The 23,068-nt window shown below is 49.3% G+C and overlaps 3 non-coding genes across 3 annotated transcripts; all 3 read left to right on the forward strand.

Moving 5' to 3' along the window:
• The first annotated feature begins 6,342 nt into the window (after window positions 1–6,342).
• Window positions 6,343–6,416, forward strand: TRNAN-GUU (transfer RNA asparagine (anticodon GUU)). Its single transcript has one exon. It is a non-coding gene; the product is annotated as a tRNA-Asn (tRNA).
• Window positions 6,417–12,086: 5,670 nt separating this feature from the next.
• On the forward strand, window positions 12,087–12,203 carry LOC127041615 (U5 spliceosomal RNA). The gene has a single exon (XR_007771705.1). It is a non-coding gene; the product is annotated as a U5 spliceosomal RNA (small nuclear RNA).
• A 1,125-nt stretch (window positions 12,204–13,328) lies between these two features.
• On the forward strand, window positions 13,329–13,522 carry LOC127041602 (U2 spliceosomal RNA). The gene has a single exon (XR_007771692.1). It is a non-coding gene; the product is annotated as a U2 spliceosomal RNA (small nuclear RNA).
• Window positions 13,523–23,068: the final 9,546 nt, after the last annotated feature.

Here is a 23,068-nt window from a genome sequence, read left to right on the forward strand (position 1 = left end):
CCCTCTGCTCCCCCCACCCATGTTTGCAAACACTGGAGTTTCAGCCCACCGGGATAACTGTTACCCCTCTTCCCCTGCCTCTGCCAGGGTTTAACCCTCTGGTAGTGCCTCCCTCTGGGCTTAACTCCGGCTCCTTCCCCCCTCCCTGACTTTGCCTTCAGTCTCTCTCCTAACTCTGCCTCCAGCTGCTTGACCCCCTGACCAGTCAATTTCCACCCCCTGCTCAGACCCTGGCCACCCACTCCTCTGATTTGCCCCCCTTTGCCCCTTTTTAATCCCTGTAAAAAGGAGGGAGTGCTGGGTCCCATTCTCTGGAGGGAGGGCTGGGCGCCTGGCCCCTGCCAGCCCAATGCTCAAAGTGCCCCATGATCTTGTGGATGTTTGCTGAGTGCTGCAGGGTCACCCGAAGGGGGAGAGAGATGTGGTTAGGAGGTGATGCAGCCAAGGGTGCCTCACCCAACACTGAGATGCAGCTACCTCTGGGGTGAGTTACACAAGTCAGCAAATGAATATGGAACAAGAAACACATTGAAAGGAACAAGGCAGCTGCAGTAGGTGGAGAAAACCAGAAAAAGCAGTATCCCTGGATCCCAGCCCTGCCCGTCCCCCACTCTACCCCCTAATCTCCACTCCCCTCCCACATTTGAGGGGAGAACCCAGGAGTCCTGGTCCCCAGCCTTGCCCACCCCCATATTTTGATATGGCTCCATCCAACAGCTGCCCCCACAATTGCAGGGCAGTGCCACAGGGCACACTGGGGCCTGCTTGTTTGCACAGGATGGGCAATGCCAGTGCTCCAGGATGGGGAGAGATGATGCTAAGGGAGAAGCAAGCAGCAGACAGCTCCCATGACAGAGAAAGCAATGCTAGGGGGTGCTGTGCTGCAAGGACTGAAGGGAGTTGGCAGGGAATGGGAGGATCTTCCCTCACAGCAGGTGCGTCTGTCTCCCTCCCAATTCCTCCCCAGCCCTACCCCAGCCCAGGCTAATCCCGGCCCAGCTACCAGGGTTAAATTTGGCCTGGATTCCCCAGCTGCTAGGGGTGAGGCGTGGGGCTGGGAAGCATGAGCCTCTACTCCTCCTTCCCCAGACACAGTTGCATGGGCACAGACCAAAGGAGCCTGCAGCACTGCTGCCTAGAGGAAACTGAGGCACCAGCAACTGATAGACACATCATGGCTCTCCTCATCCTCATCCTCTTTTCCATGTACAACCTGGCCAGGAGAGGGAGGGGTAAACTCAGGGCAGTTGCATAGTTAACCTGTGGAACTCCTTGCAAGAGCATGTTGTGAAGGCCAAGACTAAAACAGGGTTCAAAAAAGAACTAGATAAGTTTACAGTGGATAGGTCCATCAAGGGCTATTAGCCAGGGTGGGCAGGGATGCTGCCTGTAGCCTCTGTTTGCCAGAAGCTGGGAATGGGCAATAGGGGATGGATCACTTGATGATTCCCTGCTCTGTTCATTCCCTCTGGGGCACCTGGCACTGGCCACTGTCAGCAGACAGGAGGATACTGGGCTAGATGGACTTTGCGTCTGAACCAGTCTGGCCGTTCTTATGTCTCCCTTGGAGCAGCAGTGACACCCAGTGGGCAGTCAGAGTAATGCACAGAAGGTGTTTTCCTTGGCGCAGCAGTGACACCCAGTGGGCAGTCAGAGTAATGCACAGAAGGTGTTTTCCTTGGCGCAGCAGTGACACCCAATGGCCAATCAGGGTAACACACAGAGTATGTATCCCTAGGAGCAGCAGTGGCACCTCGTGGTCATTCCAGGTAATGCACAGAAGGTGTTTCCCTTGATACAGCAGTGACACCCACTGGTCAGGTGATGTAATTCACAGCGTGTGTCTGCCTTCTAGGAGCAGTGACACGCACGGACCAGTCACAGTAAGGCACAGAGTGTGTTTCCCACCAATCTGGGTAAGGCACAGAGCATGTTTCCCATGGAGCAGCAGTGACACTCAGTGACCAGCAGGGGTGGCATCAGACTCTTCTCCTTTAGTGGGGGACTGAGGCTACATCTAAGCTACAGGATAAATTCGAATTAGCTTAAACCGATTTTATAAAACAGATATTATAAAGTCGATTGTGAGCCTCCACACTAGGCACATGAATTCGGTGGTGTGCGTCCATGGTCCGAGGCTAGCATCGATTTCTGGAGCGGTGCACTGTGGGTAGCTACTGTAAAATAATGAGTCCAATAACGTCAATTTGCGTCCACACTAATCCTAATCCGATATAGTAATATCGATTTTAGCGTTACTCCTCTCATTTTGTAGGAGTACAGAAATCGATTTAAAGAGAACTTTAAATTGATATAAAGAGCAGTGTAGTGTGGACGGGTGCAGCGTTAAATCAATTTAACGCTGTTAAAATCAGTTTAACAGCATAGTGTAGACCAGGCCTGAGATGGGCTAGACAAAAAAAATTGGGGAGCTGTGCCCCCCATCACCTGGCCTCACCCTTCACGGGGGCCAAGCCTCTGTTCCTTCTCAGTTAAAGGCCAGGCTCATCTCCTCTCCCCCCGGCTAGGGTTTACAGCAATACAAACTTTATTAAAATAAAATAGTAAACAGGGTTTACTTAAAATATTCTAAATCTGTCCAAATTTTAGTACTGAATCCAAAGTTCTCTTAAAGATCCCATCAGTAACCAAATCCTAAATGAAAAATTGAAACCAAAAACAAGGCTTAATTTAAAACCCAAACATTAAGAAAAACTTTGTTTGTAAAAATAAAAACTAACAAATGCTGTAAATTAATAATTTTAACATTTTATCAAAAAAGTCTACTACAGCAGAATGACAAAATAACATCAAATAAATAAGCATGACCACTAAAACCTCCTATAAAGGAATTGAATCCTTGAATACTGGTCAAATCGTAATAAAATATGCAGAACTATGTCAAAACTAGTGTTGCAAGTCAGCCATTTCAATCCAGCAAATGTCAATTAAAAGCTCCATTCCAACTAAAAAAACCAAAACAACCCAATAAACCAAAATGGTCACAGCCTGAAACAAACCTACACAGAAGCAAAATTAAACCTGTACCAACATTGGAACAAACGATGTAAATTTCTATTTCTAACTTCTTGTGTCTCCCAGGAGGAAGGTGTTTTGCACCCCAGTAGCCAGGCTGTCACTGCAGCTTTCCTTTCACTAAATAAGATTTTTACCAAATATAAATTGCCCTCCAATTTCTCTAAGAGAAATTGAAATTGTATCTTTGCACTAATATCCCAAGTGTGCAAGTCCATCCCCTCAGAGCAGCCCCACACCCTGAGGCCAGGGGAGAATCCCAACTGGTTTGTGCATTTGTAACCCTGGGGCCTGAAGCTGATGAGAGAAAGGGAAATGAGCCATCTTGGAGCTTTCCGATACCACCTGCGGGGAGCATAGGGATTTGACTGAGTGACATCCTGGCTAATATTCACCTTGTTCTCTGCCAGCAGGCTCCACTGGAGAGCTCGGGAGTGACTTGACCATGGCAGCACCCTATTTACATATTAAAAGACGGCATTTTGGGGCCAATGGGGTAAAATGTGAGTACTTTTGGGGTTGGGACCCACATGAGAAGGGATGTGGACAAACTGGAGAGAGTCCAGAAGAGGGCAATAAAAATGATTAGGGGACTGAGACACATGACTTACGAGAACCTACAGGCCATATCCTGTATGTTAAGCTAAGGCAAAGTTAGGATACGTATATTGTGACCTTTTACTCAGAGAGGAAAATCGACCTTTATCACGTTACTTAAAAAGATAAGTACCCATGCCTGTCCAAGACCTTTACCTAGACCAATCAACAATGGAGAATGGCATAGGGTTTTATTCAGTGTTGTACCCACAGATTTAACAGGTAGACTACAAGGTAACTTATGTGCATATGTACATGTCATCAGCAAGCACAAACATACTAGCCTATGAAGTAAATTTACCCTAATTTTTATGGGTGAGGAATGAAATTTGAGCATAGGAGGAAGGATTTCCGGCCCTTGTGCCCTATAAAAGAGGTAACCCACCTCACTAGAGCACTTTGCTCTATCATTGTGACTTAATTCCTCCACTCTCTCTCTATGTACTATCAGTAGGCTGTACTTTTTCTTAAATTTTAAGTTTCAAGGGAACTAGGCTAAGTTCGGTTTCCCTACGTTTTTAGTCTTTGTTTATTAGGTTTTGATTTTAAGTTTAACATATTCAAGTAAACCCTAAGTAACACTAGCATTTTCTAAGCACTGCATCTTTCATTTAAGAATTGAGAAACCTGAACTGCAAGGCTGGTCCTGTGTCTCTTACCACCAGGTTATCAAGGAAGGCTGTGAGTATATTAACCAAATCTTTGTTGCATATAATGCCATATGTATCTTTTGAATAGCAGTAATGCAAATGTAACTTTGTAAGTCAATTAAATTAAATAACATGTAAGCTAATCAATTAAATTTTCATCAAATTATCCAAATTAATATTATTAGTACACCCTAAATCACGGTACATGGGACAGAGAGTTGGAGTGCAGAGGGATGAAGGCACTGGTTCTAGAGGTGCTGACTCTGAGGTGGGGTTAGAATGAGACATTCAGAGTGCAGTAGAGGACTCAGGGTTAGGATAGAGAATTGGGCTGTGAATGGTCTGGAATGAGGCCAAGAAAGAGAAAACTGAGATGCAAGAGAGAAATCAAGCTAGAGCAAAAACCAGAGAAGAAATATGCGATGTGAGCTGCAAAGGGGAAAAAAAACCCTCTGCCTATCCCCTCTCACGAAAGCATCTAAGAACCAGATGAGAGACATCTCTCTCCCACTACAACAACAATTCCAGTTGACCTGGACTGAGGAAGGAAATCTTCTCCTTTGCAGCACTAGCATACCTGGACTGAGTCATGAACACCTCCCCACATCCAATCTGGTGCTCCTGGCCTGGGACACAGGAGGCGCTCCTCTCTTCTCCATTTGGGACATGACGGGATAACAGAAGTGACAGGGCTTTATGGGAAATAATTATTTGACTGATTCATGTGCAAGTCCTAGTCCTTCTTAACACAAATAAATGGTTTATCCTGCATGCTGATGCCAGTTTGGAGGGTCTGGGAGCAGCCCCGTACCAGGAAGTGGAAGGAAATGTAAATCTGTAGGCTTTTCCAGCTGAGGACTGTCTGATAGCGAAACTCGCTATCCCATCCACCAGCAACAGTTCTTGGTCTTGAAATGGGCCATCACTGAGAAATTTCGAGACTGCTTGTGTGGTGCTCACTTTCAGGTGTGGACAGAGAACAATCCACTGACTTATGTGTTAACAAGGACTAAGCAGGATGCTACAAGGCAGAGATGGGTGGCTACTTTTGCTAGCCATAACTTCGCATTCAATACCAATGAGTTAGTATAATAGGGAATGTGATTTATCAGGACCACCAATTCTTGGCTGGCGGGAGGATGTAAGCAGGTGTTTTTTAATCTTTTCCACAATCTTGTTTAAGCAGGGTCGCTATGAACTCTACCCTGCCATCTGTTGGTGATCTGTTGTAAAGGCCTTTTGAGGCTGCTGTCACTTGCATGGTTCCACCCACCCCGGATTGCATGATGGGAGTGCTTGTCCAAACGGTCATTTCAGCTGCTGTGGGATCCCCAGTCTCTTTGTTATTGGGGCAGGAGTAATGCAGTGTATTTTGCTGTTCGCTTTGGATCAAGGAGAGAGTAACTGTAGCTGGCATTTGAGGCCTGAGAGCTTCACCCTCGCCTGAAAAGTACTCATCATTAAGGGGTCTGGGTTCCCAATGCCCAAGGCTTGTTGGCGCTGGAATGGATGTTTGTTCGGCTTTTGGCAGCCGGTGTGTGCTGGTTTTGTTCCTGCCGTCCCTGGTGTGTAAAGACAGAGGTGTTTTTGAATCTGTTTGAGTTGTTGTTAGTGGTGCAGTCGTTAGCCTTAAGCTTATGCCGTTTGATATCTTTCAGGGTGTGTTTTGGTTCTGAGAGGTAAAAGACAGCTGCTGTGTGTGTGGTGTTATGGAGTGAGGTGGCAAAGGTTGATTTGCAGAGGTGGTGCATGTGCCACAAAAGTTGTGGGGGCCCACCCCCAGCTCTGGTCCCAGAGGCCAGAATTTGCATTAACCCACCTGCTGACCTCTGACTAGGAATTTCGCCCTGCTAAACTCTTCCAGCAAAACAGGCCAAAGAAAGTGTAGGCAAGCACTGTACCGCAGCCCCTGTGCTCTTTTCGGTTCCTTCCCACAGAACTTAAACTGCATACCAGTCCAGTCCCTTGCTGTTGCTTGTCTAAGAACTGCATGCATATGCTAGACCGTACCCTGTGCTGATTCCCGACTTTTGTGCTCCATACAGCCTTGCCCGTCTGTGTCTCTGTGGCGCAATGGGTTAGCGCGTTCGGCTGTTAACCGAAAGGATGGTGGTTCGAGCCCACCCGGGGACGGCAATGAGCCCGTGCTACTTCCTTGCTTCCCCGAGGCCTGCAGGGAGCCTCCAAAGTCCCCTTTTGCTGCCTCTTGGCCTCAGTGCTTTCAGCTGGTGGCCCAAAGAGCGTGCTGGATGCCATTCAGAAACCCGTCTCCCAGCAGCCGTGCCGGAGGCTCAGGCTTAATCCTCGAGGCCGAGCACAAAAACTTTCAGCCGGGAACATTTTGCTCCCTTCCCGCCTCCGCCAAAGCGGCAAGGGAGAAGGGGACGAGACACGCCTGCTCAGAGACACCTCCCTCCCACTTCCCTGTAGGCTGTGCAAAGCTGTTGGCCTGCCTCATGCCTCGTCAGGAAAGAGCAGCCATGCTGCCCAAGCCTGAGTCACGTGCGCAGCCAGGCCCGCCCCGGCTGACGGCGCGCAGAGCCACGTGAGTCAATGGCAGGTCGAGTCAGTAGCCTCGGCTCTTTCCCCTGACAGCCACACAGCACTGTCTAGCACCCCGAGAGCCTCCCTCGTGTTCTCCCGCAGCCCGCCGGGGTGGGTGGGAAAAGGGGACCAGGAAGCACTGCAGCCTCATTCTGGGACAGGAGGCCCTTGCCACACCCAGACCTCCCTCTTGCCTTCAGCCCAGGTAGCCAGGGAGCTCTCTGGCAGGCCACCAGCCTCAGCCACCTCTTGCCGCTCTGCTGGTCACCACCTCGCTGGAAGGCCCAGAGGGAAAAGAAACAAACACACACGTAGCAGAGGATGGTTTCGATCCATCGACCTCTGGGCTCAGCACGCTTCCGCTGCGCCACTCTGCTGGCTCTTCACAGCCCTGCCACCCAGCCGGCACTATCCAGATTAGGGCCTTACGCGCTCTCGTGCTGGCAGGCGGATGCGCAGGCTGCTGGCAGCTGCCCTGGTCACAGGATTTTACAGCATCTGCAGGGTAAAAGGGATCTCTTTGGGGTTTGGACCCCACTGGGAGCTGGGTAGCTGAGTGCCGGAGACGGGAGCACTTCTTAAACTGTTCTCAGTTAAGCCTTCAGCTGGTGGGGGACGTGGTTCAGCCTTGGATCCCTGTCTGCAGCAGGCAAGCGCCTCTGGCTCAATCGGCCCCCCCTCGCTGTCTTAGCAGACTAAAACCCGGAGCAAACGCACAAGCCTTGCAAAGGAAGAGGAGCCGGGATCTCGAACAAATGTCAACATTTTATTAAGATGACGTTCAAAGGAAAAAAAACGGGTACGGTACAGCGTTTAGGAGCAGAAGTTTCTGGTGATCAGGGAACAACGTACAGATTACCCGGGGGTGCGAAGTTCGCTTTAAGATCGGGTGGCATAAGGAATACATAATGTGCAATAGCCCCGACTGGGGGTAAAAGGTTAACGTACAGACACTGAGTTAGGAGGGTATGTTGTCCATGTGAGGGCTAAGTTCAGGTGTGGAGTATAAAGAGCGGATAGGACGATGAGGATGGATTGACCCGCATTTGGTGAGTTTGAACATTCAGTGTTTTTTAATCTTTTCTACAATCTTGTTTAAGCAGGGTCGCTATGAACTCTACCCTGCCATCTGTTGGTGATCTGTTGTAAAGGCCTTTTGAGGCTGCTGTCATTTGCATGGTTCCACCCACCCCGGATTGCATGATGGGAGTGCTTGTCCAAACGGTCATTTCAGCTGCTGTGGGATCCCCAGTCTCTTTGTTATTGGGGCAGGAGTAATGCAGTGTATTTTGCTGTTCACTTTGGATCAAGGAGAGAGTAACTGTAGCTGGCATTTGAGGCCTGAGAGCTTCACCCTCGCCTGAAAAGTACTCATCATTAAGGGGTCTGGGTTCCCAATGCCCAAGGCTTGTGGGAGGCTGGAATGGATGTTTGTTTGGTTTTTGGCAGCCGGTGTGTGGTGGTTTCGTTCCTGCCGTCCCTGGTGTGTAAAGACAGAGGTGTTTTTGAATCTGTTTGAGTTGTTGTTAGTGGTGCATCGTTGGCCTTAAGCTTATGCCGTTTGATCTCTTTCAGGGTGTGTTTTGGTTCTGAGAGGTAAAAGGCAGCTGCTGTGTGTGTGGTGTTATGGAGTGAGGTGGCAAAGGTTGATTTGCAGAGGTGGTGCATGTGCCACAAAAGTTGTGGGGGCCCACCCCCAGCTCTGGTCCCAGAGGCCAGAATTTGTGTAAACCTACCCATTGACCTGTTACTAAGAATCTGGTTTCAGAGTGTGGCACAAAAGCTGTGCCCCACAGCTTAACTCTCAGAATCCAATCTGCAAAATTTATTTGCTGTGTGAGTGGTGAGGATCTTTTCCCCCAACTATGGAGTTGTTTTCAGCTTTTAGTGTGGAAAAGAGATCACAGCATAGCCCTTTTGAAATACTGGAAAACTGCTTTGAGGCGCTAACCATTTTTTATCTATAGCTAGTTCTAAACATGGGTTGGAAACATAAAACATCCTGTTTTTGAACTGGAAAGACACAAAAAGGATTAAATGTGCATTTAAAGATTCCACAAGAAATCCATAGCACTAAGTGCAAATATTCTCTTTCAGTCTCTCTTATTTCACCCTGTTTTGGAACCCATGTCCCTTGCCTAACGACATTCATGTAGGTTCGGGTGAGTCTCGAAATCATGAACCGCTAAGTTCCGTTCTACTGTCCTTGATTCATATCACCGGAATAACTGCACTTTATTACCACTGCCCTAATAAGAAAGAGACTGAGGATCCCACAGCAGCCGAAATGATCCTTTGGACAAACACCCCATCATGCAATCCGGGGTGGGTGGAACCATTGAAATGACAGCAGCCTCAAAAGGCCTTTACAACAGATCACCAACAGATGGCAGGGTAGAGTTCATTCTCACCCTGCTTACATCCTCCCCCCAGCCAGGTAGATTGGACAAATGACCAGGGAATAGTATAAAAATATTGCTCAGGCAGGCAGGAGTGAAATCAGGAAGGGCAACTCATGCTTGGAGTTGTAGCTAGTAAGAGATGTTAAGAGTAACAACAAGAAGGGTTTCTTCAGGTATGTTAGCAACAAGAAGAAAGTCAATGAAAATGTAGGCCCCTTACTCAATGAGGGAGGCAACCTAGTGACAGAGGATGTGGAAAAAACTAATGTAGTTGATGCTTCCCCCTGTCCCCATCTTCACGAACAAAATCAGCTCCCAGACTGCTGCACTGGGCAGCATAGCATGGAGAGGAGGTGACCAGCCCACTGTGGAGAAAGAAGTGGTTCAAATCTATTTAGAAAAGCTGGACGAGCAAGAATCCTTTGGGCTGCATGTGATGCATCCGAGGGTGCTAAAGGAGTTGGCGGGTGTAATTGCAGGGCCACTGGCTATCTTTGAAAAGTCATGGTGATCGGGGGAGGTCCCAGATGACTGGAAAAAGGCTAATGTAGTGCCCATCTTTCAAAAGGGAAGAAAGAAGGAGGATCAGGGGAACTACAGGCCAGTCAGCTTCACCTCAGTCCCTGGAAATATCATGGAGCAGGTCCTCGAGGAATCAATTCTAAAGCACTCAGAGGAGAGGCAAGTGATCAGGAGCAGTCAGCATGGATTCAGCAAGGGCAAGTCACGCCTGACTAACCTAATTGCCTTCTGTGAGGAGATAACTGGGTCTGTGGATGAGTGGAAAGCAATGGAGGTGTTACTCCTTGACTTTATCAAAGCTTTTGATACAATCTCCCACAGTATTCTTGTCGGCAAGTTCAAAAAGTATGGGCTGGATGAATAGATTATAAAGTGGACAGAAAGCTGGCTAGGTCATCGGGTTCAGCGGGTAGTGATCAATGGCTCCACGTCTAATTGGCAGCCGATATCAAGCGGCGTGCCCCAAGGGTTGGTTCTGGGGCTGGTTGTGTTCAACATCTTCATTAATGATCTGGAGGATGGCTTGGACTGCACTCTCAGCGCACGTCCAGACTAACCCGCAGCATCGGCGGGTTAAAATCGATTGCTCGGGGATCGATATATCGCGTCTAGTCTGGACGCGATGTATCGATCCCCGAGCGCGCTTACATCGATTCCGGAACTCCATCAATCGAACGGAGTTCCGGAATCGACACAGAGAGCCGCGGACATCGATGCCGCGCCGTCCAGACGGGTGAATATCTCGATTTTAGAAATTCGAACTTCAGCTACGTTATTCCCGTAGCTGAAGTTGCGTATCTAAAATCGATTTTAATACCTAGTCTGGACGTGGCCTCAGCAAGTTTGCAGATGACACTAAACTGGGAGGAGCGGTCGATACGCTGGAGAGTAGGGATAGGATACAGAGGGACCTGGAAAAATTAGAGGATTGGGCTGAAAGAAACCTGATGAGGTTCAGCAAGGACAAGTGCCCAATCCTACACTTAGGACGGAAAAATCCCATGCACTGCTCCAGACTAGGGACCGAATGGCTAGGCAGCAGTTCTGCAGAAAAGGGCCTAGGGTTTACAGTGGATGAGAAGCTGGATATGAGTCGACAGTGTGCCCTTGTTGCCAAGAAGGCTAACAGCATTTTGGACTGTATACGTAGGGGCATTGCCAGCAGATCGAGGGACGTGATCGTTCCCTTCTATTCGACATTGGTGAGGCCTCATCTGGAGTACCGTGTCCAGTTTTTGGCCCCACACTCCAAGAAGGATGTGGAAAAACTGAAAAGAGTCCAGCCTAGGGCAACAAAAATGAATTAGGGGGCTGGAAGACATGACTTATGAGGAGAGGCTGAGGGAACTGGGATTGTTTAGTCTGCAGAAGAGAAGAATGAGGGGGGATTGATCGCTGCTTTCAACTACCTGAAAGGGGGTTCCAAAAAGGATGGATCTAGACTGTTCTCAGTGGTACCAGGTGACGGAACAAGGAGCAATGGTCCCAAGTTGCGGTGGGGAAGGTTTAGGTTGGATATTAGGAAAACCCTTTTTCATGAGGAGGGTGGTGAAGCATTGGAATAGGGTCCCTAGGGAGGTGGTGGAATCTCCTTCCTTAGAGGTTTTTAAGGTCAGGTTTGACAAAGCCCTGGCTGGGATGATTTAGTTGGGGATTGGGTTGGACTAGATGACCTCCTGATGGTCCCTTCCAACCCTGAGAGGCCATGATTTTTAAGCTGTTCCCGTGTATCAAGATGAGCTGCAGCTCAGCGAACCCCAAGGATCTGAGGCCAGCTACTTTGCAGGAGAGGACAGACCAAGCAGCAAGTACAACACGGGGTCGCACCCCGGCCGGCAGATAGAATCTCATGTCTGAGATCCCGGCTCCTGTTCCTTTGCAAAGTGTGTGCTTTTGCTCCAGATTTTAGCTGTGGGCCAAGTGCCCTCTGGCTTCTCGTCCAGGCTCCGTCCTCCATGTGCCTGGCCATCAGCGGGACTGTCTCAGGAGAGCAGCTTCCTCACCCTCACTGCATCCAGTGTCTGCCCAGCTGGGGAAGGAGCAGAGGCAGCTCGGAGAAAAGACTCCTTTGAGCACCGGAGACGGCCGGAGCATCTTATTTGCATACCCACAGTGCATTGCCTGCAGTGAAGCGAGTCCCTGGTCAAGGGGCTGGTTTTGCTCCCTGTGTCCCCGGTTCCCATGATCCAACTCAGGCTGTCAATCGGTTCAATTCCATTTCCTCTAAAAGCTAGCAGTTTAGTGGGCTGTGAGGAGTAGTCACTCTGACTTGTGGTAGGATATGCGGTTGCCCCAGCAGAGACTCTTCTTTTTTTTTCTTCCTTTTTCTTCTTTTTTTTTCTCTCCCCTTCCCAGTTTGTATAAATCTTTTGCCTTTTACTAAAGATTTTTGTGGAGAGGAGCATTTATGAATTTGTACCCAATTTTTTTGAGGCTTTGTTTTGGTAAGGCAGTTCTCTGTTGTGAAAAAAACAGAAGGATACTATCTCAGCTAGTGTCAGTAACTCAAGCTTTTCTATTAGTGTATGAAAACAACTGAGAGCTCTGAAAATGACTGTGTGGGATTTTTTGCCCTTTTTTTTTTTTTTTGAGCTCATCGTGTTAGTGAGATGGCTTCCTAGCTAACAGGGGACTGTTTTGTGGTGTGTATTCAGCTGGCTCTTTGGTTTCATAAGTTTTTGGTTATCACACTTTAAAGAGCAGCAAAGAATTGCGTTGTTGTTTGTGTTAACGTTTGGTCTGTCTAAGAGTGTATGGTTTGGAGTCATTTGTAACCTTGGGTTAGTTATTGTCAACAGCTTATTTTTGGGTCCCTGAATTGAAAGGCTGCTCTTGCGGATTTCAGTTTCTCATTGTTGGAAGGTCAGTTAAAGAGCTGCTTTCTTAATCTAGTCCATGAGGGTTCTTACGCCGCCCTCCTTAATATACCTTCCAGAAGGTAATTGCATGGTTTCCCTCGTCTCCCACAGAAGAGAAATTGTCCATCCCTTTCCTGTTGGGAAAACACCAGTGTTTTTAAATGTTTTGCCCAGATGAGGGATAGTTCATAGGAGCAGAAGAGGAGGAAGTTTGTGGCCATTTGCGTCAGATTCCTAGCATTTAAGGCCAGAAGGAACCAGCCGATCACCTCAGAGGGACTAAGGGGCACCAATGCCCCAAATAGCGAGGAACTGCTTTGATGCAATTGACTGTATGTTTGATATAGTTGCGTGGGAAGGAGCAGAAAAGAGCACTGGGGCTGCGGAATAGCGCTTGCATAGGCTTTCTTTGCCCTGGTTTCCTATAAGAGTTAACAGTGAGAGATTGGTAGTCACAGGTCAGTGGGTGGGTTATGGAAATTAGGAGTCTAGAGGGGAAACCAGGGAGAGGAAGGCATCTGCAAGACTTGTCTGTCTTTGAACAGAATTGTGTGTTAAGGGTTCTTGCTTTGAATTCTTCCACTGGAGTCATTTCGGGGAAGTGAGTCAGTCTCCCGTAGAGTTCCCTAGTTATGGTGTTTGTGGCATGTCTGGGAGCTCGTCCTGGTGAGGTAGAAATGGGTGGGCGCAGGGGTGTGCGTGCGTGGCAGAATGTCAGTATTGTTTCTTGGCTCCCTGGAGCTAAGATCAGAGCATAGTGTCTGTTCATTATAATCTGTAATATGTCTTTGATGTGAGCACTGTGTATTAGCTGATTTTTGAAAGAGAAGAATTAGTGAGAAGAGAAGCTTGCTTTGTACTACCCCATGCATGGATCTGGTATTGCAGTGTTTCCAGGAACAGTGTATCTGCTTTAGGGGAGAACCTCCTGGTTAGAAAAACAGAAAAGAGTTAAACTGTGATAATTTTTTTTTCAAGCAGATTCTTTTTTGAAAAAGCAGGAAAATATGGTGTTTTTAGTGGTTTTTGTTTCTTTATGATAAACACAATACAGTTATACTTTCTTGGAAGTGTTTTGTGAGTCTGCAGATGTGAGAGGTTCTTCTTTGTCTTGCTAGATAATTATTTAAGAGGCTGACTTCTTCTTTCTGCTGTGAGTCTTTTCAACAGTATGAGGGACAAATGCTTTTCCGGACTCTGGGTCTGTAGGGGAGATGGTTGTTTTTTTTGTTTTTGTTTTTCTTGGGGTGGGGGCTTGGTAATATTTGAGATTACGTGTACATCAACAACTGCACGAGTTACACAGACTTTCTCCGTACCCGACCTACGTTCTATGTATCTTGGTTCGTAGATCGAGACAAGGCACTAGATGTCGTGCTGCATCCGGCACACAAGGGCCCCAAGCCCTGATTTTTTCCCCCCAAACTGACTGTAATCTAAATGCTAAATAATTACCCTTAACTTCTCATTATTGCCACCCTCACTATTGGAAAAATCCCCAAATCACAACAGTGACTTACAAATCATGAGAATTCTTTGTTTAAAAAATGTAATGTGGGTTCTCTATCTTTCCCTTCCAGTTTTCTGAACCAGGCAAGCTTGAAACTTACTTTTCTAGTGCAGCCAGAGCCCCAGAGAGCAGGAGCCCCTGGAGCCTGGGGCTGGCAGGCAGTGGGGTTCCTCACGGTTGTGTATTACACACACACTTTGATCTCACCCACCAAGCATCAAGTGTGATCTCCTCAGGCACAAGAACAGCCTTAACATTGGAGTCACAGACAGCCCCCTTGGGCACCTGACTCTAGCTTGCCCACCCAGGTGTAGTAGAAGCTGCTGTAACACTCAAACTCTTTATGTCCTTTAGGGCTAACCCTAGCCAAACAGCAGGGATCCCTTGCTTATGCTTAGAAGGCATGCCGTCTCCCTGAAGTCCAAGCAGGCATCGCGGGTGGGGACAACAGTTTTCTTCCTGACAGAGATTTTTTATTCCATTCCCCCAGAGCTCAAGCTGATGGGGGCAAGTGTTTGTGCAGGTCTCTGCCTCCTCGTGGGTGTGTGAGGGGGAGCAATCAACCAGGTCTTTTGTCCATGGATGATCCACAGTGGCCTGTCTGATGTCTCAGTCAGTGGCCTTCTCCTGTTGGAAAGGAGATGACGCTTCTTCTGGTAAACTAGCATTTCCACACTTGGTAATGCTTATCTCCTGACTGGTGGCGGAGTGGCAGCAAGGGGGTTTACAGCTTTAGTGCCAACGCTTATATATCACCTTACAACACAGGCTACGGCTATTATAGGTGAGAAGAATGCATTGCAGCAACTGACGAGCTAGTCATAAACTCTAAACACATTTTTATGAATCTAATGCCTGTTTTAACAACACTAACAAACAGGTGAGCAAGACTAGTTTCCAGCCATGCGTTGTCACTTATCAGTAAGGCCTAGGGGCCTTGGCGTGAGCTGGCACCTGGTCTGCCAGCGTCAGAAGAGGATCTTCCCTCTCTTATCCCCAGGTGTTTGTACTGGGAGCAGTACTGTTCAACTTATTCATAAATGATCTGGGGAAAGGGGTAAACGGTGAAGTGGCAAAATTTGCAGATGATACAAATTGCTCAAGATAGTTAATTCCCAGGCAGACTGCGAAGAGCCACAAAGAGATCTGACACAACTGGGTGACGGGACAACCAAATGGCAGATGAACATCGGCGCTGTTAAGTGCAAAGTAATGCACGTTGGAAAACAGGATCCCAACTATCCCTATAAAACGATGGGGTCTAAATTAGCTATTACCACTTGAGAAAGAGATCTGGGAGTCGTTGTGGATAGTTCTTTGAAACAATCCACTCAATGTGCAGCGGAAGTGTTGGGAATCATCTACGAAAGGGATAGGTAAGAAGACAGAAACTATCATACCGCTTCAATATCAATCCACGGTACGTCCACATCTTGAATACTGTGTGCTGATGCAGTCGCCCCAATCTCAAAAAAAGATCTATTGGAATGGGAAAGATTCAGAAAAGGACAACAAAGATGATGAGGGGATATGGACCAGCTTCTGTCTAAGAAGAGATTCATAAGATTGGGACTTTTCATCTTGGAAAAGAGACGCTACTAAAGGGGGATACGACGGAGGTCTATAAAACCATGACAGGTGTGGAGAAAGTAAATATAAAAGAAAAAAAAACTGTTGGCTCTTTGACGGCAGCTCAACCACACTGCTTCTTCTGCGGCAGTTCGGCGGCGAGTCCTCCCTCCCTTCCTCTTTGGTAGACATTTGGTGGCAGCTCAAAGACTAAGACAGGAAATGGGGGACCCGCCGCGAATTTCCGCCAAAGACCAGACATGCTGACCCGATACCAGATGGGCCGCCCCTTTGAATTGGCTGCTCCAGGCACCTGCCTGCTACGCTGGTGCCTGGAGCCAGCCCTGCTCCCGTGACAAGCAGGGGCTGGTGCAGAGCATGGCAGGGCAGGGAGATGACATCTCCTCTAATAGCGGGGGCCCTTTCACAGCAAGGGAAGCACCTCCCCGCAGTAGCACAGACCCACTTACTCCTCCTGCTTTTCTCCTGACACCCAGCACCACCCTTCCCGGCAGCACCTGCTTCCAGACTCACACCAGAAATGGGAAGTTTAGGCCGAGCCTGGCAGCAGCTGTCAGGAAATGGAAGCAGGAGACACAAACACTCCCATTGTGCTGTGGGGCCCATCCTGGCTGGTGGGGAGATGGAGGCAGTGGACACTACCACCCCCATGGTGCCGTAGGGTTTTCAGATAGGGTGCCCTCCCCAGGGTTGGGCTCCAGGGGAGGTTTGGCATCTTAAGGGACTGGGTGAAGAGGCTTGGAGGAAGTTTTGAAGACCAACAGTGAAGGGGAAGTTGGACACATGGCCAGAATACCAGAGAGACAAGGCAGGTGAGGTGATACCTGTTACTGGACCAGCTTTGGAGTCACACAAGGTCTTCTTCATGGAAGGGAAAGGTGCTCAGAGCATCACAGTTCAACAGAAGGTGGAACACTCTGCCCCGAACACCAGACTTTCCCCTACTTACTGGAAAGGGGCGGCAGTCCCCACTGTCCTGTCAAACAGCCCCACCACGTAACCCAGAGGTGGCTGCATCTTAGCACCAAGACACCAGTGGTCACCGCTCCAGAGGAGATGGTACATACAGGCCATGCCCTACGTGGCCACGAGACGTCACAGACTGTGCTCTGTCTTAGCTGGGCCCCACATGTTACGCCCCAAGAGGTGAGGTAAACACAGGCTACTACTCAAACTGAGCACCTGGGGTCACTGCAGCAAAGGTTAAGGGTGATACAGGCGGGGCACTGTGCACATGGCCACCAAGTGGCACTGCTGCAATGGCGCTGGTGCGGTGGAGATGATAAACAGGCCCCTGCCTGATGTGGCCACAACCACAATGGCGTGGGGAGAGGGGGAGGAAGATACCAATAGGGCACTGCCACACCAGGGCACCACGGGGAGGTCACTGCTCCAATTAGTAGAGATACACATCGGGTAGTGCCCCAACTGGGGGCCCTACCTAGAGAGAGGGGGGGCTGGGGAGAGAAGAGGAAATCAAAGGCCACTGCCTCACTTAGCCATCGGGTCACTACCTAAATAGGGGACACACACACACAGGGCACTGCCCCACTTGACCAGCAGGGGTCACTGCCCCAATTGGGGGATATACAGAGGGTATTGCCCCACAGGAATGCCAGGGATCAGTGCCTGCCATACCTGGCACACGGGTAGAGGGGATAGGGTGACCAGATGTCCCGATTTTATAGGGATAGTCCCGATATTCAGGACTTTTTCTTATGTAGGTGCCTATTATCCTCCACCCTGTCCCGATTCTTCACACTTTCTATCTGGTCCCCCTGGGGGCGGGGGAGGGAGGGGGCTACACAAAGGGCACTGCCATACTGGGCCAACCGTGCACATCCCTAGTGGGGGAGTGATACACACCAGAAGCAGGGCTCACTGCCACAAAGGGGTTGGAAGACACCCAGGGCACTGCTTGACACAGCCACCCAGGCACCCTGCCCCTTGGGGGAGGTGAAGAATACAGCTTGGGCACTGACTCCTCTGGCTATTAGTGGTCACATGCCCAATATAGGGGTTGGGGGGGAGTAAATATACACAGGGGACTGCCCCACCTGGGGAACACGTGTCAACGAGATGAGAGTGGGATACGCAGAGGGCCCTGCCCAATGGCTGATATACATACAAGGCCCTGCCTCACCTACGCACCAGCGCTAACAGGCACAATGGCAGTAGTGGGGTCACACAGACAACTGACCTCAGTTGCCACCAGGGGTCACTGCAGCAATGCTAGGGGGGATACATGCCAGGCATTGCTGCCCCTCGCCACCAGGAGTCACTGCTCCTACAAGAAGGCACCTACAGGACACTCCCGTGCCTGGCCAGCAGGGGTCACTATCACTGGGGAGGTGTATGGGAAGCTGAGAAAGAGCAACTAACTGCAGTGGGGAAAATCATAATCTACCGGGGAGAAAGAACAGACTCCGCTAGGACATCACACCAACTCCAGCCAGGCTGGATACCAGCAATTCGGGGCTGGAGCAGCTCCAGCTAGAGGCTGGGTGGAGACAGGTGACCTCGGTTTCTGCGCTGAGCAGGCTGCTTTGGCAGCGAGGAGGGACAGGGAACCCCTGCCCAGGGTCTTGCTGCCCAAGGAAGGGGAGATCTGCGGCACTCTTTGGAGTAGCTGGTTCAGCAGCTGTGAGCCACACGCTTCTCCCTGCCTGAGCTCTCCAGGAGCACATTACGTACAGGTGTGCGCTGGATGTAGGCACCAGTGTAACAACAGGGCCAGACTCATGTGCCCGCGGGGCTGCCCCGCTCGGGGGGGGGACGATGGATGGAGCCCTATGGAAATACGGGGGTGGACAGGGCTGGGAGCCAGGACTCACTGGGTTCTCCCATCCAGCTCGGGGAGGGGAGGTTAGGGGGTAGAGTGCGGGAGGGGCTGGGGGGGTCTCCTGCCAAGGGGCAAGTCCAGGAGCTGGTGTCAGGCAGCAGGTCACTTGTGGGCCCCGAGTGTCGATCTGGAAAACAGCTGCCTGTCCCCGCGCCCGGGGACTGCACGTGGCTGGCAACTGTATCCTTGTACCTGAGAATTACCCATACAGCCAGGGGGTGTGAGCCCTGCGCTCCCTGTCAGTGCCTGGGGCACAGAGCCATGTGTACAAGTCACTCTCTGTGCGGGGATGTCAGTTCATACAGACTTTGCTGGTGCTTTTTCTGCAGCCTGTGGTTAAATGAGGCAATTAACTAGATGCGTTGATGGAAGTTCTCTGGTACCCTCGGGGTACATGTACCCCGGTTGAGAACCACTGATGTAGGGGAACCCAGGCCCACCCCCCTATTCTGACTTCCAACCCCGTACCCTGGGCAGCTGGTTCTGCTTTGCTTATCTTGCATCAGCCTCAAGTCAGCTTCACTGGGTCACCACGTTCCACCATGGCCAGACATCAGAGAGAGGAAGTTTCCTCAGCTGTAAAAGCAGCAAGGGGCTCCATGAGGGGTCGGTGCTGCTGCTGAGAAATTATTGACACTTCTCTAGTCTCCTCAGATTTGCCCCATTCTTCTTTAATTCTGCAATATTAATTTAACAATCTCAGATTGGGATTTTTCACACCTGTTTGACCTGCAGCAAATTTTCTTCTTTCTTTGGGAAATTGTCCTGAATCATTCCCCAAAGAGGAGAAGGGGCTTAATGGGTGCAGTTTGCAGAGCCCTGAGACACAGCTGCCTCTGGGGTGGGCTGGGGTGGCCTGTCTCTGCTGGCGAGGAAGGGGACAGGAGGAAAAAGTCCGCAGTGGAGACTGTCCAGCAACAAGGTTACGCAGTCCTGGTACTGCTACCCCCAACTGCCAGTCACCTGCCTGCCCCTGCTTTCTGCCTCCTTCCCACTGCCAGGAAGTTTCCTGCTCCACACTCCCTCACATACCCTCTTAAAGCACCTCCTCAAAGGGCTCCCTGCTGCCATGTGAATGGTGTGGGTGTGTGTGTTTGTGTGTGTGTGGGGAATTATGCTGTCTGTTAATTGAACTTCCACTGTCCAATTACTCTCACTTAATATAAAATATCTTCATATTCGGGTGGTTTTCTCTCATTAGCAAATGTTTCTTTTTAGACCCATTTCTTCCCAGTTCTCAAGATAGACATTAAAATATCTTGTGTGCCGCGCTGTAGTAGACAGGGTGGTCCCGGTACTGGAGGCTCCCCCTGGTTTGTATACAAATGTTCGGTTTATTCTCCAGCCCATTCCTTATGAATACTAACTTGATGTTAACTTTTTGCTGCAGCTGGCAGCTGTGAATTGAGGGGAGCTTTCATGATCTGTCTACAGCAACATCTGGAATACTGTGTGCAGTTTCTGGTGTCCCATGTTCAAGAAGGATGAATTCAAACTGGAACAGGTTCAGAGACGGGCTACGAGGATGATCCGAGGAATGGAAAAACTGCCTTATGAAAGGAGACTCAAAGAGCTTGGCTTGTTTAGCCTGGCCAAAAGAAGGCTGAGGGGAGATATGCTCGCTCTATATAAATATATCAAGGGGGTTAACGTTAGGGAGGGAGAGGAATTATTTAAGTTTAGTTACTAATGTAGCACGAGGGACGAATGGGTATAAACTGGATATTAGGAAGTTTAGACTTGAATTAGACGAAGGTTTCTGACCATTAGGGGGAGTGAAGTTCTGGAATAGCCTTCCGAGGGAATTAGTAGGGGCAAAAGACTTTCCTGGCTTTAAGACAAAGCTTGATAAGTATATGGAGGGGATGTTATGATAGGATCGTTAATTTGGGCAATTGATCTTGAATTACCACCAGACAGGTCTGCTCAATGGTCTGCGGGGAGATGTTGGCATGCGATGGGTACTGAGTTGCTGCGGAGAACTTCCTTCTTGGGTGCTGGCTGGTGACTCTTGCCCACATGCTCAGGGTTAGCTGATGCCATATTTGGGGTCGGGAAGGAATTTTCCTCCAGGGCGGATTGGCAGGTGCCCTGGAGGTTTTCGCCTTCCCCTGCAGCGTGAGGCACGGGTCGCTTGCTGGTGGTTTCCCTGCAGCTTGAGGTCTTCAAACCATTTTTGAGGATTTCAATAACTCGGTCCTGGGATAGGGGTTGTATAAAATTGGATGGGTGGGGTTCTGTGGCCGCCTTGTGCAGGAGGTCAGACTAGATGATCAGATTGGTCCCTTCTGACCTATGAGTCTATGAGTCTATGAGTCTATAACATGCAGATCCCGTTCTTGGGTTGTGTAACCGATAATCTGTTCTGCTGCGGTCGCTAGGTGTAATGCATGTTCAGTAGGGGTTTCTCCCCTCTTCCCTTTTTGTATTTCTTCTCCCTACTAGTGTTGGAGTGTCCTTCTCTCAGGTTAGTGTATTAATGATCTCATCTTGGGGTCACATGTGTCAATTCGTTGCTGCGTCTTCAGAGAACTATCCATGAGACTCCAAGATCTCTTCCTGATAGTGTAGCTAAATTAGCCCCATCATATTGTATGTATAGTGGGGGTATGTTTTCCAACATGACATTTAGCACATTAAATTTCATTTGCCATTTTGTTGCCCAATCACTTAGTTTTGTGAGATCTTTTGAAGTTCTTCGCAGTTTGCTTTGGTCTTAAATATCTTGAGCAGTTTAGTATCGTCTGTGAACTTTGCCACTCCACTCTTTACCCTTTCTCCAAATCATTTATGAATAAGTTGAATAGGATTGGCCTAGGGTGACTAGGAAAATGACAGCAGCAAGATGGAGTCTGGAGTCACATGGGCAAGTCACATGTCCATGGATGATTCAATTTGCAGGCCTACGACATTGTTTACATGTTACTTTGAATGTTCCCAGGAAAGCTCAGATGTGGATTGGCATTTTCAAAGTCCATTGTCAGTGAAACGTTTCTTGATTGGGCACTTACTGAGAATAGTCCTTTCTCAAGAAGCTGACCAAAGCATCACTGAGGCTACTTGAAATCAAATACATTTGAGATACAAGTACATAGCCCATATTCATAATTTCAAATACAAAAATGGTACACACATACAGCTAGTATAATATAACCAGCAAATCATAACCTTTTCATAGACACCTCACACGACAACTTTTGCACAATATTTGTTACAAATATATAATAGTGGTGGCAGCAATGATCTATATGGTCCCAGTTGATATTAATAATGTCACAGCCTACAGAGAAGTGAGAGGGAGGCATCTTCTAGCAGCGTTTTTCCTACATTTCTCCATTGCCGCTCGGGCGGAGGTGAGAATGGAGCAAAACACGCCTGGCTGAAGGTTTTGCGTTCAACTTTGAGGATTAAGCCTGAGCTCTGGCATGGGTGCTGGGAGATGGATTTCTGAGTTGCATCCAGCACAGTCTTCGGGCCTGAGCTGAAACCACTTGCGCCAAGAGAGATGGGTTTAAGGTAGCCTTTGAGGCTCCCAGCAGGTCTTGAGGAGCAAGGGGTTACCGCTATCCCTGGGGGAGCTCAAACCACCATCCTTTCGATTAACAGCAAAAACACAAAGACCCATTGCGCCACAGAGACACATGTCTGCTGTTACCAAGGCTGCTGCCTAGCAGCGTGGCATCTGCTGCCTACGGGAAGGGGCTCCGGGCTGGGCAGGGATTGGGGTGCAGGAAGGGGTGAGGCTCTGGCTGGGGATGTGTGTAACTTCCCCTTTCCTAGCTATGTGTCTGAGCCACCAGGGCCAGCACGTACAAGGCCTCGCTGCCGAAGCAGACAGTGTCCAGTGACGCTACACCTGGCCCTCTACTGACAGCTCAGGGGTTTGGCGTATCTCTGGCACTGAGACGCCACAATAATTACAGGGTTATTTCTAATGGGTTTAAAGCAGAACTTGTGCTGAGATTAAACAATCCCTCCTGGGTCTGGGGGTTTACAGCATGGAACTGGCTCTGTGTGGGGGTACTGTGCATGTGTTTGAGTGATACTAACACGGCTGAAACACACAGCTCCCCATCCTGGGGGTTTCCATTCCCCTGATTCCTTCCACGGGGGGCGCTGACCCGGCTCCTCTACGGCCAGATGCCCTGATGGGCAGCAGGTCGGGGATGTTGGGAGAGGTTCTGTTTTCTGTGGCTAGTGACAACCCCAAAGTGACTCCCACCAGCCCCCATTGCCTTGTGCTGCAGCTGCCAGACCCTAAAATCGCTTTGGAGGGAAATTCAACCCCATTCAACCCCGACCTGTTCATGGGATGTGTCAGTATTGACCAGGCTGCCGAGCACCATGGAGTGAAGAGACCAATTTTATCAGTAAGTCAGACCCCCGGGCTGCCCACTGCTGGATCACTCCCCCAGGTGACACAAGTTGCCCTCCAGAGCCATTGCTGGCCTAATGGATAAGGCATCTGGTTTCAGATCAGGAGTTGAGAGTTCAAGTTACTTCATGGTTGTGTGTGC

The sequence above is a fragment of the Gopherus flavomarginatus genome (assembly GCF_025201925.1).
Source record: "Gopherus flavomarginatus isolate rGopFla2 chromosome 13 unlocalized genomic scaffold, rGopFla2.mat.asm SUPER_13_unloc_3, whole genome shotgun sequence".
Classification (NCBI taxonomy): Eukaryota; Metazoa; Chordata; order Testudines; family Testudinidae; genus Gopherus; species Gopherus flavomarginatus.